The sequence below is a fragment of the Mercenaria mercenaria genome, chromosome 12 (assembly GCF_021730395.1).
Source record: "Mercenaria mercenaria strain notata chromosome 12, MADL_Memer_1, whole genome shotgun sequence".
NCBI classification, from domain to species: domain Eukaryota; kingdom Metazoa; phylum Mollusca; class Bivalvia; order Venerida; family Veneridae; genus Mercenaria; species Mercenaria mercenaria.
Genome location: NC_069372.1, coordinates 21,263,584 through 21,275,050, shown reverse-complemented (window position 1 = coordinate 21,275,050; position 11,467 = coordinate 21,263,584). Strand labels below are relative to the sequence as shown.

Sequence of the window (11,467 nt, the reverse complement as noted above, 5' to 3'; positions counted from 1 at the left end):
GTAAGGTGATGGTGGTGTTAGATACGCGCACAGGGAGAGCCGGGAGCGCATTTGGGAGCGACGGGAGAGTTTTTCACCACCATCACAACCTATATAATTGTATATTCTATTTTTAAGGATGATTGTATATGGACATAAATAAAATCTGTTAAAAAGATCCCTTGGAAGCAAAGAATGCAACCAAGAATAATAGCAGACTCGGTTTAAAGGCAGTGTTTAGTATGTAGTAATGAACCTTTCCGAGCTATCGTTAGAGGTTTCGACATGTGAAACAGTGGACAGTACATCAGAAGGGTTCTTGGTGGGTACGAGCTAGGAAGGGACCTGATCTAGTTTCGTCCCGTCCGGCCCCCAAGCTCAGTTTCGTTTCTGACCCGGAAAGTTTTCCCTAAAGGAGTCCTCCCACTCTAAAAAATCTGACCTCTCATCCGCTGCTATCTTGTCCCCTCTCGCCTGAGTCTCATCCTCATCTATATCTGACTCTTGCTCCTCTTCATCATCTGAGTTTAAGTTAAAATTTGCACTGATGTTGAGATCTCCCTGTGTTTTGTCTTCCTTCTCCTCTTGTTCTTCGACCTTCTCCACTTGAGTTTCCTCTCCTGGGGTTCTTTCCCGTCCTTGCTGCAATGAACTCCTAACAGCTTGTGAATATGATGGTGCAGGACCATACATACATACTTTTCTACCATGGTCTACTTGTGAACAACGCAGACACAATGGTGGCCTGCCAGCAATACTGATTAGGACAGCCTTGCCATCCATCCTCAAACTTAATCAAGTGAGGGATAGCCTTCCTCTGTATCTCAGAGACTTCAAGAACCACCTCCCGAAGTCCATTTTGAACTGACTTGCCATTCTGCATAAAAGTTACTTTTTTGTTATTAATAATACTTCCAAAGTCACTTAAAACTTTTGATTGTAGTGTCTTTATGTTTAGGGGAAGCCAGTGCAGTCTAAGGATAACTGACTGTTTCCCTAAAGAAATACTATGGAACTGCTTATCACGATAAGTAAGATGTCCCTTACCTAAATGTCTACTAAGTAAGATACGTCACCTGGTTGGGAAGACATAACTATTTCAATCATGTCAGGTGGGATCTCGTACGTCCTTAGAAGATTGAAGATATCCAGTTGAGATGCTCCTCTTACGATGTCGTAAAACTGCGACGAAAGCGCACGTCTCTGAACGATAGTGTAACGTTTTCATCCGAGCCTGGTACTGAATTATCGTCTCAAACAGACTAGATATAATAACAAAGTATCAATATAAATTTTCCAGCTATCTAGCTTATTTAGGGTATAAAAATGTGTATATCTATAATTTTTCTCAAGCTACCTTGCTTAATGATTCTTCACAAATGATTGTAAAAATGACTGGAAAATGTTGGAACAAATTAAAAATACAATTATGTTGTTAATCGAGCTTGTAACTGATTTCAATGTTTCAACTGGTTTCAAACAAACTTTCTTGTCCCTTATTAATCACTCAAATATTTATGTTCGGAACTTTGTTAATAAGGTTTCAACTTGTTCTGAGACTATTTAGCTTCTGTCTATCCAGTATGCAGTATATGCTACGACATAGGTCTCAACCCTGCCTCAGACCTTCACTTCTGTACTATATGTACCTTTAAGTCTCAAACTTGTCTCTAACTCGAATATACGCATGTATGGAACCTACGACCCGGACTCAATTTGTCTTAACCCGCAACTCAGAGCATACGCTGCTACTCTGGGGTATTAAAGGAACCTGCAACTCAGGGCATACGCCGCTACTCTGAGGTATCCTTATAAGCTACTAGTAGTTGGTCCAAAGTCCTAGAAATTTCCAAATATCGTAAATAATTTATTTAATTATTATTTTTCTCTTCGATCTGCTCTCTTCAAAAGCCAACGACGTTCTGCCAAAGCGCATCTGCTGGCTTCTATTTATGTGCCAGATCTCATGCGGATCCCACGGACTTTTCCGTTGGTCCTAATGTCGTACATATTTTAAACACTCGTTTTCCTATACTAGACTCTTTTAGACCTAAAAATGCAATTGATTTCTTAACTAGAAATAGTTTATGAAGTTTACAGAACAAAATTATAACTTGCTTTTACTTTCCTTTTAGATAATTGCCGTTTCAGAATTTCTGCAGACAACTACAGTATTTAACCCAAAGATGATTATCTAGCGCAAGTATACCTTATTACCGGAAAGTGCGTTTTCACTACAATAGCATATGGTAGAGGTTCCAGCATTGTGACTTTGTTTGCAAGTTCCTGTGAACATACCCCCTACGCCGCATGTACTTATATATACCTACGATTAAAATCTTTCCCGTGGTGACCGGTATTTTTGCATATTGAATTAGCTCTCTTTTTTCATTCTGTGTCTAAAAATAGCATACATTCTTCTAATTTTAACTCATTCAAATACCTTACGAATATTGGCATACAATCGTCATGAAATTCGTTGCAAACTAATATTATTCTGTATAACTTGGAAAGTTGTACATTACAAAATATCAAGAAGATTTGGTATGTGCGAAAATAGGTAAGATCAGAAAGGAAAAGCATATACATGTATAGACAGTTTTTATACGTGTCGATAGCCTTTCTATTTCCAGAAAAAAAACAGTCCTATGGAAACCACAGGTCATTATCCTGAAAATAGAAAACAAAGCAACAGACAGAAATCATGCGACAAATTGGAATTATGTACAAGTATATTAAAAAATCATAGTTTGAACTTAGACTTATAATATTCTGGGAACATCTTTTTATTAAATTCACAGTTTTTTTCCGTTAAAGTGCAAAACCTGTGCCCAAGAATCTAGAAATGAAACATTTTGTAATCTATTGCTATTGTAACAGAATATTCGGTAGAAAATTTGAATAATTCAAATTTTGAGCTTAATTTATTATTGTGTTTAGTTTCTGTAGTGCCAAATTATAAATCTTGAAAGAGAATGACTAAACATGAGTATGTCAAACATTTGTCTAATTTAGGTAGATCGAAAAAACGAAAATCCTTTTCCGAAAATGTCACCTTTTTTTCGCTTATTATTTGTAGTGGGTTAAGGACAATTTTGTTTAGAGGCAAAAACTGTGAACATTCTAAAAATAGATGAGACACCGTTTCAATCTTATTACAAAAGTAACATTTAGTAAATATACTTATTTTCTTTAAATATAAATAATAATTTACATACATGAGGAAAAAGCCTTCTACATTTCATTTAGAATTGCATTATAAAATATATGGGAAGGAGTTCCAACAAAAGAAATATCAGGATATGAGGATGTTAATTTCTGAAACACATTTAAACATAACCTGTAGAACGGGAGATGAATTCTATACTACGTGGGAAAATATTATAAGCGAGAATATTTCATCAAATTTATTCCAATCCAAAATTCGGCAAAATAAGTCCATGTTGTTTGGCTGCATGTAATTAATTTTTGCAAATGATACAACAATAATGCTTGCCATTTTAATTCAATGTTAGGGACATTAAGACCCCCGTTTTAAAATGTAAAGATGTTTTCCGTGAAATCGGTTCAAAAGTTGAGCCACAAATAAATCTAAAAGCAGCTTTCTGAAACATATTAATGTAATGAAAAGGTACAATGTTAGCCGTTATATGGTATAGAAATTTTGAAAAAACTAGGGAATTCAAAACAGCACTTTAACCTTTCAAATTAAATAAAATAATTCTCGAGGAATTGAGATTTTACGTTCTGGTGAATTTCAGATATAATTTTGACCAAATATCAGCAAGATTTAGACCATAACCGAAATGATAACCTAATAATTTGCAGTTTCTAACCCAAGAATTTCCAAATTGGTGATCTGACCTATTTTTCCAATTACCCTGTAAACATGAAGTCATTGGGCCAACGACGGAAAACCGTCAAAGGATAATCGTTGTTGGGCCACTGTTGGCCCAACAATGATTAATAACTATTGTAAATACAGCTGTTGGGCCAACGTTGAACCAACTTTAAATTTCAGTCACAGATATCTCTGCATTGGCCCGATATTGATTTTCAGGGAAAGACTTATACAGAGAAAACATCGTTGGTCCAACGTTGGGCCAACATTGGTCCATTAGAAGTAATAATATAATAATTGTATATTTTACAGTTCACTGTTTTATCACAAGCAGGTTGTGTAGCTGTAACATGCAATATTTAATTAATTATTAAACACTTTTCTGCACCAATTCGTAATCAGTTAAATTTGGGCTAATTAAACTAAAAACTTATCTACAGCCGTAATGATATTTTGAACTATTTCAAATCTAATACCTTGAAAAAATTGTGAAAAATATTGAAAAAAAAAACCTTACTAACTCTATAACAAATATCTAATTTTATACAATCATAAAATGTTTACAATAAATCTGTTGAATATTCCAGAACATGAACTCTCGTTAACCCGAGTTATGTAAGAAATCCCAGAAAATGTGGTTAATTTTACTCTCTAGGCCAGATTTCTAGCTTTATAGACATGTGAAGTAAAGGAAACTATTATACATGTGATAGGCCTAGATTTAACAAAAACCCGGTCTTCCAACTATAAACTGTAAGTAGAAGGTTTTTTTAAAATATTTTTTGATAAAGTTATGGAATCTTATACAGAATTTCTTTTTATGTCCTGTATGTATGTTATATCCATATTACTTGAACATATGTTAAATACTAATATCTAAAGCTGGCGGATGGCACTTGTGTTAAGTATTAAATTCTGTAAATAAAATAACACATTTTCTTGTTAATTCTAACATATTTTTCTCGGTTAAATACAGACAAAAATAAATTTCATATATTAGTTATTGTTATCAATTTGACGTAGATGGTTTAATCAACATTATGGTTTTTTTTACAGGGTGCTGTTCAAGGGAGTAATAATGGAGTGCCTAGCACTGTGGTGCACAGGAAAAAATAAAAATATAAAAAGCTGCAACTTCAGCGAGAAAAGAAAACAAACAAACAGAACTTGGATATATAATGAATTAATATACAGACAGTAATTCATTTTAGTAGGATTTAATTAGTGACTGAAATAAGAAAAAATATTTAGATTTATAAAAGACTGGAATCAATATTTTACATGTTGTAGTGATGAAATATTCTGTTATATTTCTTCAGGAAAATTGCAAACAAACTTTAAATAAATGTTAGATTTCTTTTTGTTAAATGTTAACAAAATCACAACTATTTGAAAATAAAACATGTATAAAACAATGCTAGTTTTAGTCTTTTTTCAATTTCGTAATCGTTGGGACAGCGTTGGCATCCATCTTTGGCAAACAAAGAAACAGAGTTGGCCCAACGTTGGACCAACCGTGATAGACGAAAAAATGCTGTTAGCCCAATGGAGGGCCAACGATGAGTGTTGGATATCAGTTGTTGGCCCAATGGAGGGCCAACGATGAGTGTAGGATATCAGTTGTTGGCCCAACGGAGGGCCAACGATAAGTGTAGGATATCAGTTGTTGGCCCAATGGAGGGCCAACGATGAGTGTAGGATACCAGTCGTTGGGCCAACGGTGTACCAACCGTTGGGCCAACGTTGCGCCAATTAGCAAAATGGCGTTGGGCCAACGTCGGAAATCTTCGTTGGGCCAACGAGGAGTCTGCCGTTGGCCCAACGTTGGGCCAACGCATGTCTGCTATCTGGGTACCTAAATATATACCGTTGGATTTACTGTAATTAATTTTAGAACCAGCATTTTCTGAAAAAGATCAACTTCTGTAAAGAAAACTTTATTAGAATCATCATACGTTAAAACAGAAGTGTTATCATCAGCATATATTGACATTTTGCATTCGATTGACCACTTGGTACAACAATACCTTTTATGTTCGGATTGTCTTGAATTTTCTTCGCAAACGGTTGTAAACATAGAATATAGAGTAAAGGAGAAAGAGAACAACCTTTACGTACTGACCTTGACAGAATAAAGGGTTCTAAAATAAAGTTATTAACAATGACAGAAGGCTAAATATCATTGTATAGAACTTTTATCCATTTGATAAAATTAGAACTAAAACCAAAAGCGTTTCAAGTGCCGAACATATATGACCAGGAAACTGTCAAAAGCCTTTTCCTGATCTAAATTAATAAAGCAAGCTGATAATTGGTTTTGTTCAACATAATCAACTATGTTACGTAGTAAATGTACATTATCAAAAATTGACCTTCCACGAATAGAACAAGTTTAAGAGATACCAACAATATCTAGTAAAACTTTTGATAAACTATTCGAAATAACTTTTGACACAATTTTTCTGTTTACGTTTAATAATGAAATTGTCTATAATTTTTCATTACTGACGATTTACTTTTATCCTCACATAACAATAGATCTATAATGTATGAAAGTTTTAAGATTCGGACATTTCACCACTATCATATCATAACTGAAACAATGTAACTAAAAGATTATCAAACAAATGAAAAAAATCGAATATAAAACAAGGAAGACAAACCGTCACTACCTGGTGATTAGGTAGAGTCCATTTCCTTTATTTCTGACCTGGGAAGTGCTCGCTAAAGTAGTCTTCAAATTCTAAGGAGTCTGACCTCTCATCCGCTGCTCTCTTGTCCCCTCTCTCCTGAGTCTCATCCTCATCCATGTCTGACTTTTCTGACTCTTCGTCATCTGAGTCCATCTGAAACTCTGCGCTGATGTTATGTTCTTCGTTCGTTTTGTCTTGTTCCTCCTCTTGTTTTTCGTATTTTTCCTCGGTTTTCTCTCTCGGCGTTTCTTGCCTAGGAGGTTCTTCCATACGTCTTTTCTGCAAAGAACTTCTAAGAGCATGTATGTAAGATGGACCGGGACCATACATGCATTCTTTTCTCACATGACCTCATTGCAAACAACGCGGACACAATTGTGGCCTGCCAGCAATAGTAATCAGGACGGCCATGCCATCTTCGAACTTAATCAGGTGTGGAATGGTCCTCTTCTCTATCTCGGAAACACCGTGAACTACCTCGCTTAGTCCATTCTGGACTAATTTGTCATTTTGCATAAAAGTAACTTCCTTAATGTTATGAAACAGTTCCAAAGTCACTTTTAAATAAGCTTTTAACTGCAGTGTCCGTGATATCGGCGGAAGCCAGTGCAATCTAAGAATAACAGACTGTTTCCCAAGGAAATACAGTGGAATTGTTTATCACGATAAGTTAGGGGACCCTTAACCCGAAAATCTTCAATAATTGCCTTCTTCTTTAGCAACACTGAGTAAGATTCGTCTCCAGGGTGTGAATACGTCACCGCTTCAATCATCTCTGGTAGGGCCTCGTACTTTCTAAGAAGGTTGAACTGAGATGCTCCTTTGAACGATAACTTTATGGTTCGATCAACAATACTTGTGTCATAAAACTGTAATGACAAAGCTCGTCTCTGGACGATAGCCATGGTAGAGGTTCCAACACTGTGTCCTTATTTGCAAGTTCCTGCGTACACATCCCCTACGCCCAATTGTACCATTTACTTATAGACCTACGATTAAAGACTTTCCCGTGGTGACCGGTATTTTTTGCATACTGAATTAGCTCCCATTTTCATACTGTGTCTAAAAATAGTATACATATTTTTCTAATTTTAACTCATTCAAAAATCTTACGAATATATTGATATATAATCGTCATGAAATTCATTGAAAGCAATGCCTCATTATATCTCAGGTCGTTGCAAACATAGTGACAAGGTGAGCTTTTGTGATCACCCTTCGTCTGTCGTCCGTCGTCTGTGCGTGCGTGCGTCAACAATTTCTTGTCTGCACGATAGTGGTTTCATTTATGATTTTATTTTAACCAAACTTGCACACAACTTGTATCACCATAAGATCTCGGTTCATTTCTTGAACTGGCTAGAACCCGTTATGTGTTCCAGAGTTATGGCCCCTGAAAGGGCCAGAATTAGCTATTTTGACCTTGTCTGCACAATAGCAGCTTCATTTATGATTTTATTTTAACCAAACTTGCACACAACTTGTATCATCATAAGATCTTGGTTCCTTTCTTGAACTGGTCAGATTCCATTATGGGTTCTAGAGTTATGGCCCCTGAAAGGGCCAAAATTAGCTATTTTGACCTTGTCTGAATAATAGCAGCTTCGTTTATGATTTAAATTTAATCAAACTTGCACAAAACTTGTCTCACCATAAGATCTCGGTTCCTTTCTTGGACTGGCCAGATCCCATAATGGGTTCCAGAGTTATGGCCCTTGAAAGGACCAAAATTAGCTATTTTGACCTTGTCTGCACAATAGCAGCTTCATTTATGATTTTATTTTAACAAGACTTGCATTAAAACTTGTATCACCACAAGATCTTTGTTCCTTTCTTGAACTGGCCAGATTCCATCATGGGTTCCAGAGTTATAGCCCCTTAAAGGTCCAAAATTGGCTATTTTGGCTTTTGCAGCCATATAGAGACTTCATTTATGGTTTGATTTGATACAAACTTCCAAAATATCTTCAATAACAATAAATCTTGGATTCCATGATGAACCTGTCAGATCCAATCGTAGGTTCCAGAGTTATTTTATATCTGATTACCTCCCCTGATTGTAATCAAAATGGATTTATATCAGTAAGTACTTATAGGACTTATTTGAAATTTCATTATTGTCATTAGTTGGACTGAGACAATCAGGGTAGATAACTATGGACTGATTTTATGTCAAATTACATCCCTTTATTTCAAATTAAAATGGGTATATCTCCGTAACTAATGAAGATACTGATGTGAAATTTCATTTATGTCAACAGATGGACTTAAACAATCAGTGAAGATACATATTGACTGAATTTATGACAAATTACCTCCTTTATTTGGTTTGAAACGATCATATCATTTTGAGCAATGGTACTCAGGTGAGCGACACAGGGCCATCATGGCCCTCTTGTTTGTTCTTTCTATCTTTTGGTAATAACAGATGTATCCGAGAAATAAGCCTTAATTCTTAAACATTAAACAGGTCTGCACTTACAGAAAGACTGATGGTTTTGCTAAAACATAAATGTTTTATGTTCTGTATCAATGGAATACATTTGGCAAGATGTTTGAGCAATTAAAACATATAAAAACAGCCCGAGACCAGTTTTGACATCTGCTAACGATTAAACAAGAGTTTTCCCGGGGTAGCCACCACGAAAACCCCTTCCCCGCCCCGCCCCTAATATAGACGGTCATCCTCTACAACGACCACTAGGTCCCATCCCAAAGTCACGGTACCGTAGGGGTCTTCCTATCTACTGCTGTAAGAATTTTAGGCCGCTCTACACCAGCACCGCTCCTCCCAAACAAGAGTCTTCCCAAAATGACATCAACCCCTGCCGGATGAGGGACAACCCTCTGTACAACGGTCACCTGGTCCAATCCGAAATTACGGTCTGGGGCGGGGACCACAAACTTCTCACTTATTTTGCAATCGTGCCCTAGGTCTACATTTATGGATGGATAGAGGGAGGGAGAAATGTATGGATGGGAGAGAGTTCTTGTTTTGTCTGATTTTCCGCATCTCATCGCAGTTTAGTTTTAGTCCCAATCGTCTCTAGGGAGCTAGGAAATTCGAATCAAGCAAACAGCAACGTCGTGTATCCTTACTTCGATAACCATTACAAATATCTCATTCAATATAAATGCATATAAATGACATGTACTCATTTTATTTAGAAAATGTGCCCGGGTCACAATACGAAACCATCTCTTACCATTTTGTAAAGCACGAGAGTTCCTACTTTCATTTTCGTAACAAGCACTCATGGGAGGTAATCGTAGTAAATATCGACACTCGGAGGAAGTTGTTCACCAGCTAGGGTAGATTCAGATCACAATATTAACTTCAAGGATATACCTTCAATGACAGGGAGGGACAAACACATAAGTCACTGTAGCCCGGGATTAAAACAGGCTTGCAACGCGATTTTCGTTCCTGTTTTAATGCCGGGCTACAGTGACTAATGTGACGGTTTGTCCCTCCCTGTCATTGAAGGTATATCCTTGAAGTTAATACTGTGATCAACAATTTGAGGGGTTACATTGCCGATTCGGTGCATTGGTTAGGGCAGGGTGACGGTATCAATTCGGAGTAAGTCATATATTTACAGAGCAAATGTTTTCTTTACGTTGCATATGAACACAATATATGGTACCGGGTGATTACTTTCAGCTTTCACAAAACATATCAGTATAAGGCTGAACGTAAATGAGAACACATACGATATTAAAATCCTTAGTAAGTCATGCTACTGTGAACTAAGATATATGTCACTAGTTAATTTTTTTCAGCTTTCACAAAACGCATCCGTATACGACTCAACGCAGGAACGAAAATCGCATTACAAGCCTGTTTAAATGCCGAGCTACAGTGACTTATGTGTTTATCCCTCCCTGTCATTGAAGGTATATCCTTGAAGTTAATACTGAGATCTACAATTTGAGGGGTTACATTGCCGATTCAGTGCATTGGTTAGGGCAGGGTGACCGTATCAATTCGGAGTAAAATCATATATTTACAGAGCAAATGTTTTCTATACGTTGCATATGATAACAATATATGGTACCGGGTGATTACTTTGAGCTTTCACAAAACTTATCAATATAGGACTCAACATAAATGAGGACCTCACACGATATTAAAAGCCTTAGAAAGGCATGCTACTGTGATCTAAGATATATATCACTAGTTAATATTTTTCAGCTTTAACAAAACGCATCCGTATACGATTCAACGCAGGAACGAAAATCGCATTACAAGCCTGTTTTAATGCCGGGCTACAGTGACTTTAATATGTGTTTGTTCCTCCCTGTCATTGAAGGTATATCCTTGAAGTTAATACTGTGATCTACAATTTGGGGGTTTACATTGCCGATTCGGTGCATTGGTTAGGGCAGGGTGACGGTATCAATCCGGAGTAAAATCATATATTTACAGAGCAAATGTTTTCTATACGTTGCATACGAAGAAAATATATCAGATGATTACTTTGAGCTATATTTCCTTGACATATGGGCTCAAACTAGGTCGAAAACCTTCCAGACTTACAAATGGTTTAAATAGTAATATTTTTATGAGCATTTGCAAACGATGTCCGGTCATCTTAATCATATGACCCTGGTAGGCCCTACATAGGGCTACCCGATGGATACACAATGTACCTAATATTGACCAGGACATGTGCAGCTGTTTAAAATATATATATATATATATATATATATATATAGTTGGCTACTTTAAGTAATCAAACTTACAACTATACAAAATGAAGAAAAAAAACAAAAAGGCTCCAGTGGGGATCGAACCCACGACCTCCTGTTTACTAGACAGGCGCTCTGCCACTGAGCTATGGAGCCATATGATAACAGCGATGCAAAATATTTTATAAGTTATTATTAATTTCTTCATTTTATTCCAACAAAAGCAAAAGTTAAAGCTTTTTATATATCATACGTATATATT

At 36.3% G+C, this 11,467-nt stretch overlaps 1 non-coding gene across 1 annotated transcript; it reads right to left on the bottom strand.

The window, feature by feature from the left end:
• Nucleotides 1-11,289: 11,289 nt before the first annotated feature.
• On the bottom strand, nucleotides 11,290-11,361 carry Trnat-agu (transfer RNA threonine (anticodon AGU)). Its single transcript has one exon. It is a non-coding gene; the product is annotated as a tRNA-Thr (tRNA).
• Between the last annotated feature and the right edge of the window lie 106 nt (nucleotides 11,362-11,467).